Below are 8,105 nucleotides of genomic sequence, written 5' to 3'. Positions count from 1 at the left end.
TCCCTTTAAAGCATCTCTCTCCGCTCTGACCGCCGTGTCTGGGGAGCTCATTTAGCGGCTTTGATGGAGAGCAGTTGTAACTCGACGCCTTTTTCCTCTCGCCGTTTTCACCGCCGCCAAAACCAGCGCAGCCTCACTCCGGACCTCACTAAATCTAAAAGCTTCTCGACTGGAGCTGACAGCCTATAGGCCGGGGTAGCGCCTCATTTGAAAGCTAAGTCCTACAAAACTCACTGTCACTGTGATCGAGCCTCAAAAACGTGACCAAAACTAAACCAAAAAGGAAGAAAATGTGACCATCATCGCGAGGAAGAAGCTTAGATGAGTTTTGAAGGTTTAGGGAGGCACCGATACCGCTTTTTCTAAAACCGATACGAGTACTTGGATTTAAGTACTCGCCGATACCGATACGAGTACAAGGCATTTTCTTCAACATTCTTACTTTTTTCACAGATTGATGTGTAATGAGTTAATTTACTCATGTACATTTCCTTAAGTAAAGTCGGCGACACATTTAAGAGCAGTTATATTAGAATTGTGCTGATGCTGTATGTCTTTAATTTGGATTTTCTGAGGACTTTTTAGTAGGGCTGAAACAACTAATCAATTAATCGTCAACTAATCGATTACTGGAATAGTTGACAACTATTTCAGTAATCGATTAATCGTTTTCTAGTGAACACAGACTAAAATTGAGCAAAAAATATATGACAATTATGTATTTTGGATGAAAACCTACTTTGTTTTTAAAGTGAGGGTCTGCAGTGTTTTGGCACATCGTAAATTTCATAAAAATCTGTCTTTATCTCGTCCAATCAAAGCAGAATTAGCACAAAGAGCCTCCTACAAATGTTTACTTTAAATTTACCCATCCACGTGTCCTCAAGCGGCGCCACTTTAGTGATAAAAAAATAATAAAATAATCGGTCGATTAATCGATTACCAAAATAATCGTTAGTTGCAGCCCTACTTTTTAGTCGCTGGGTTAGTTTTTCAGATGAATAAACCCCTGGGCTTAAAACGGCGTCAGAATGGCCAAAACTGTTAGCCGCGAGTTAGCATCGTTAGCCTGTATGTTGTAAACACTGTAGCGAGTTAGCATCGTTAGCCTGTATGTTGTAAACACTGCAGACGCTGTAGCGAGTTAGCATCGTTAGCCTGTATGTTGTAAACACTGCAGACGCTGCAGCGCGTTAGCATCGTTAGCCTGTATGTTGTAAACACTGCAGACGCTGCAGTGAGTTAGCATCGTTAGCCTGTATGTTGTAAACACTGCAGACGCTGCAGCGAGTTAGCATCGTTAGCCTGTATGTTGTAAACACTGCAGACGCTGCAGCGCGTTAGCATCGTTAGCCTGTATGTTGTAAACACTGCAGACGTTTAGCTCTGGTTAAATCCAGCTCAGACTCTGGTTTAGAGAGCGCAGTCTGTAATAAAGTCAGCTCTATGTGGATTATTGTGTTTACACTAAACTATTCTACAGTTTGTTGCTTCTTCTCTCCTCAGCTGAGAGCTGCGCCTCGTAGGTCAAATGGTATCGGTTTCTGGTATCGGGACCTCATGAATGAGTACAAGCATGTGGTATCGGCCCGATGCCCGATACTGATATCGGTGCATCCCTATTTGAAGGTCTTGGCTTTCAAATGAGGCGTTATAGGGAGTTCACTGCTCACCAACAGAAAATCCTACTCTGGCCTAGAGTAAAGAGACTTTCAGATTTGGGTAAAGCTGAACTGGATTAAGGCATAACAAATTAAAAATGTTTCATAAAGAATCCTGATATTTATCTTTGAAATGGAGTCAAAGTAAGAAGTACTCGAGTAAAGTACAGGACTTGAAAGTAATTTGATACCGACTCCTCTGTCGTTTTGTAATGAAGAGGATTTGATTTATTTCACCACACGAGCGCCATGTGTGGACGGCGATAACCTGCGGACGCCGCGCCCTCGTTATCGCCTCGCGTCCGCAGACCTTAGCCCCGCCCCCCTCTCTTTGATGGGGATAAGCCGCTCCCCCTTCGCCGCCGCGGTATCGCTCTCCCCAGGCCCGGGTTAGCGGAGCGGCTCTGATCCCGCCGCCGCCGCCTCAGCGCTGATACGAAGGGTCCGGGCTCCCAGGGGCCGCCGGTGCTCGGGTTAATGAGGCAGATCAAAGGGCCGCTCCTCCCCCCGCCCCCCCCCCTCCGCCCCCCCCCCCCCTCCGCCCCCCCCCCCCGCGCCCCGAGCTTTAGACAGGAGTGTTTTACATTTGTAGCTGTGAGTCCGCCGTTGTTTCATCTGGTTCACGCCCACGTCTCCAAACCCGCACTGGTGTGAGAGGAGACGAAGCACCAGAGGCTTCACAGCGGGGGGGGGCAGGTCTGTGGCGTGGAGGGGGGGGGGGGCGGTTTTCATCATCGCCAAAACACCAGGGGCCGAACCTCACCGTAGTCGCCGAAAGTAAAGAACTTTCTCCTGCAAATGCCAGTGGTTCTAAAGTGCGGGTTCGGGACTCGCCCTGACCCTCAGATGACGAGCTGCGACCCAAATAAAACGGACATTTGCCAAATATCGTATGAAATATTGTATTTTCCACAAAGGTCTTTATTTAACAAGCCGTAGATATGATTTAGCCTCTTAACTCCCACCTGAACCAAGCACATTTTCTCCAGTTTGGCTTTACCCCAATCCAAAAGCTTCTGGAAAAAAGGTGTGAAAATAGCAACAAAACTGAGACGAAAACAATGATGGAAATGTGACAAAAAAGTGAGAAAACATTGATGAAAAAGTGGCAAAAATGTGACAAAAATGTCACAAGAAATTGACAAAAAATTGAAAAAAAGGCAAAAATTTGACCAAAAAATGACAAAAAATGGACAAAAAATGGACTAAAAATTTGACCAAAAAATGACAAAAAGTTGAAAAAAATGTGACAAAAATGTGACAAAAAATGGATAAAAAATTGACAAAAAATGAGAAAAATGTGACAAAAAATTTACAAAAAAATTACAAAAAAAATGACAAAAAAATTGACCAAAAAATGAGAAAAAGTGTGATAAGAATTTGACAAAAAATGACAAAAATGTGACAAAAAAAAATACAAAAAAATGATAAAAAATTGACGAAAAAATGAGAAAAATGTGACAATAAATTACAAAAAAACGGCAAATAATTCACACAAAAAATGACAAAAATGTGATAAAAAAGTGAGAAAACATTGATGAAAAAGTGGCAAAAATGTGACAAAAATGTCACAAGAAATTGACAAAAAATTGAAAAAAAGGCAAAAATTTGACCAAAAAATGACAAAAAATGGACAAAAAATGGACTAAAAATTTGACCAAAAAATGACAAAAAGTTGAAAAAAATGTGACAAAAATGTGACAAAAAATGGATAAAAAATTGACAAAAAATGAGAAAAATGTGACAAAAAATTTACAAAAAAATTACAAAAAAAATGACAAAAAAATTGACCAAAAAATGAGAAAAAGTGTGATAAGAATTTGACAAAAAATGACAAAAATGTGACAAAAAAAAATACAAAAAAATGATAAAAAATTGACGAAAAAATGAGAAAAATGTGACAATAAATTACAAAAAAACGGCAAATAATTCACACAAAAAATGACAAAAATGTGATAAAAAAATGACAAAGTTACAAAAATGAGTTGAACACCCAACAAAAAAAAATGATGGAAAAAAAATCTGATGACGTGAGGAAAAAGATCCTCTCGGTTCAGGCGGGAGTTCAGAGGTTAATCTCTTACCCTCCGCCTTAACCAAGCATATTTTCTCCAGTTTGCCTTGACCCAGATCGACACGAACAAAGCGTAAGAACGAGGATGAAAATACAACACAAAAAGTGACAAAAAAAAGAGCCACACAAAAGTCACAAAAACGAATCCAAAACACGGAAAAAAAAAAAGAGCAAGGAAATTACAGCCACAACTACAAAAACCAGACCATTTTAAGAGTACTTTAACCGGGATCTGCTGTAGATACTGACAGAAATATGACAAAATAATGAGTTGCAAGTTTTCTGTCCTTTTATGAATAAATGAATGACAAAAAGGAATAAAAAAACACAATAAAGAGAGAGTTTGGTCTTTATTTTACTCTGACAGTTGAAACTAAGATGTAAAGGAGAAAACAGGCTGAAAATCTCAACATTAACCACTGTTTTCTCGTGCGGAGTCTCGCCTTGAGCCACTGTCTGCTCCAGAGTCTCCTCCAGCGTCTGCTCTAGTGTCTACTTAAGGGCGTCTGCGGCGGCCTGCTCCTCTGACTGCTCCAGAGTCTGCTCCAGAGTCTGCTCCAGAGTCTGCTCCGGCGTCTGCCCCAGAGTCTGCCCCAGAGTCTGCCCCAGAGTCTGCCCCAGAGTCTGCGCCAGTGTCTACTTAAGGGCGTCTGCGGTGGCCTGCTCCGGCGTCTGCTCCAGAGTCTGCTCTACTGTCTGCTCCAGTGTCTGCTCTGGCGTCTGCTCTAGTGTCTGCTCCAGTGTCTACTTAAGGGCGTCTGCGGCGGCTTGCTCCTCTGACTGCTCCGACGTCTGCTCCAGAGTCTGCTCCAGAGTCTGCTCCAGAGTCTGCTCTAGTGTCTGCTCTAGTGTCTGCTCTAGTGTCTGCTCCAGTGTCTGCTCCAGAGTCTGGTCTACTGTCTGCTCCAGTGTCTGCTCTGGCGTCTGCTCTAGTGTCTGCTCCAGTGTCTAGTCTACTCTAGTGTCTACTTAAGGGTGTCTGCGGCAGCTTGCTCCTGTGCCTGCTCCTCTGCCTGCTCTTCCATCTGCTCTTCTGCCTGCTCTTCCATCTGCTCTTCTGCCTGCTCTTCCATCTGCTCTTCTGCCTGCTCTTCCATCTGCTCCTCTGCCTGCTCTTCCATCTGCTCTTCTGCCTGCTCTTCCATCTGCTCTTCTGCCTGCTCTTCCATCTGCTCTTCTGCCTGCTCTTCTGCCTTCTCCTCTACTTGCTCCTCTGCCTGCTCCTCCGCCTCCTCCTCCGCCTGCTCTTCCACCTCCTCCTCCTTCTGCTCCTCCACCTGCTCCTCCACCTCCTTCTGCTCCTCCTTCTGCTCCTCCTTCTGCTCCTCCGTGCCGTGGCTCTTCACGTGCGTCCTCAGACAGTGCTGCTGAGTGAAGCCCTTGTCGCAGCGCGAGCACCCGTAGGGCCGGTTCCCCGTGTGGGTGTTCATGTGGTCGTCCAGGCGGCTGCTCCGCTCGACTCCCAGGTGGAGGCTCACGTGGCAGCTCGTGGACGGCCGGGCCCCGTGGATCCGCTGGTGTCGTCTCAGCAGGACCTTCGATTGAAAGGCTTTGCTGCACATGTCACACAGAAACCTCTTCTCTGTGAGTTTGTGGATCCTCTCGTGGTTCCTCAGCCCTTTGACGTAGTAAAACCTCTTCCCGCAGTGCCGGCAGCTGTGCTTCTTGGGGCCGGAGTGGGTGAGTTGGTGCTTCTTGGGACCGGAGTGGGTGAGTTTGTGCTTCTTGGGACCGGAGTGGGTGAGTTGGTGCTTCTTGGGGCCGGAGTGGGTGAGTTTGTGGTTCTTGGGGCCGGAGTGGGTGAGTTTGTGCTGGAGGAAGCTGGCGTAGAACTTCTGTTTTTTGCCGCAGGGCTCCTCGTCCGTGTGTTTGCTGGGGTGGATCAGCAGCTGCGCCTTAAACCTGCAGGTGAGGAACATTACTGAGAGAGAAGATCTAAGGTGGATCTACACTGCGTTCCAAATTATTATGCAAATTGTATTTTTGTGTCAAAAAAAAGAAATACATGAGACTCATTTTCAAACAGTCTTGTTCCCTGATGAGGCCGTGTGACCCTGGATGGTCAGATGGATGGAGTAGTGGATGTTGGTGAATGACCACCATGTCCCAACAAGGCTGTGACGTCAGTAAGGAGGGGGCGGAGTCAGAGTCATGAGGAGAGAGCTGGTCAGTCCCTTTAGGATCCCTGAAGGTGTGAAAATGACCTCTTTCTGACTGACCACTGTCTTCTATGCTACAAAAAGAACAAGATCATCTTCATCATGATAACTAGGGCGGCAACGATTATTTTGTAATCGATTAATCTATCGATCATTTTTACGATTCATCGATTAATCGCTTCGCTGTGAATGGTGTAGTAAAATTGTATTTTTTCAATTTTTTCACCACATTATAGCTGTTTAAGGAAGTGCTGATGAAGTTAACTAAAGGGAAATGTTTTCTGAAGGCTCTATTTATGAAATTTACATTGTACAAAACACTACAGACCCTAAATATAAAATCAAAGTAGGTTTTCATCCAAAAAAACTACATTTTTTTTGGTCATTTTTGCTCCATTTTAGTCTGTGTGAGCCAGAAAACGATTAATCGATTACTAAAATAGTTGTCGACTCTTTCAATAATCGATTAGTCGTCGATTAATCGATTAGTTGTTTCAGCCCTAATGACGACGCCCCATGTCCTGCTGTAAAGAAAACCTCTGCATCACTGGCTGCTATGGGCATAAAAGGAGAGAAACTCATGATGTGGACCCCCTCCTCCCCTGACCTCAGCCCTATTGAGAACCTTTGGAGCCTCAACAAAAAACACTTCTATGAGTTTTCATCCAAACAGCAGCTCTGGGAGGTTATTCTCACATCCTGCAAACAAATCCAAGCAGAAACTGTCCTGTTACGGCCCGAGGCCACCAGCTCCTCCATTTTGGCCATATCTCTTTTGTGGTGTCATCTTGTGTGCTGAACCCTTTGTTTGTATTTAAAATTGACTGTGGAAGTCCTCGACAGTCATTGGTGGACTGTCTCTGAGCCTGGTTCCTGACTGGATGATGGTCCTCCTGTGATTGGTGCGCCGCCCCAGAGTCAGGCCAACCCTGGGCTCCCACCTGAACGGCCACACCCTTAAAGGACCTGCCAACCCACCATTCGGGGCTGCTGGGATTTGATGTGAACAGCAGCCACTTTGCTCTGTGTCTTTTGAATGTGTTGTAAAGACACTCATAGTCCTTGTGACTTAGTAAGAGACTGGTTTTGCTTTTTGTATTTTCGTTTGGTTATTAGTTTGAACTTTGTTTTGGAACCCCTTTTGAAACCTTTGTTCAATTTACCTTTGCATTCCTTTTTAAATAAATCATAACTTTAGTTTTACCATTTCACATCTTGGTTTTGTTACTTCCCCTTCACCCTAGCTGAGCTGGGTCGTAACATGTCCAAACACTCACAAGTTTAATGGATTTAAGAATTTTGAAGCTGCTATCACACAAGGGCTGCTTTGGTAAAATATAACTTGACCTGTTAAGATTTTTTGATTGAAATAGCTTTTGATATGACCTCCTAATGCTACAAATTCAACAAATCACCATTTTCAGTTAATTACAAGCTTTAAAATGTATTGAAACGATGAGTTGCATAATAATTTGGAACAGTAGATTTTGAGTTTTTTTTACTATATTTATTTTTTAAATTAATACTGTTTTCACTGGGTGATTTTTTCCACCACATTTAAATGATCCTCGACCAGTTAAAGACTTGAAAATGACGCTGAATCTCATTTGAGTCGACAATTTAGAAAATCTTAGAACAAAGTCATTTGCATAATAATTAGGAGCGCGGTGTAAAGACGGGCAGTCGTACCTGAAGGCCTGAGCGCAGACGCCGCACTGGTACGGCCCCCCCTCGGGCGCCGCCCTCGTCCACGCCGCGTCCTCGTCCCGGGCGTCGCTCTGGAACTGGCAGCTCGCGGCGTGTTTGTGGAACGTGACGAACGTGAGGAAGTATCGGCCGCACGTGTCGCACTGATGCAGCTTCGCGTGAGTTTCCAGGTGGGACTTGAGCTCCGCGGGCGCCGCCAGCCGCCGCCCGCACACGCCGCACCTGCACGCGGGGTCGTCCAGGTGACTCAGGGCGTGTTTGGTCAGGATCTTCACGGAGCGGAAGGAAACGCCACACAGTTTACAGGAGTCTCTGGTTCTCTCTGGAGCAGCGGGTTCTTCATCTCCGTGGTTCTGCTCTGGAGCTTCAGCCTGTCGGTCTTCACTCTCCCTGGAGGACGTGTTCTGCTCTGGAGCTTCAGCCTCTCGGTCTTCACTCTCCCTGGAGGACGTGTTCTGCTCTGGAGCTTCAGCCTGTCGGTCTTCACTCTCCCTGGAGGACGTG

The sequence above is a fragment of the Gobius niger genome (assembly GCF_951799975.1).
Source record: "Gobius niger genome assembly, chromosome: 11".
Taxonomy (NCBI): domain Eukaryota; kingdom Metazoa; phylum Chordata; class Actinopteri; order Gobiiformes; family Gobiidae; genus Gobius; species Gobius niger.
Note: the sequence above shows the minus strand (reverse complement) of the source record.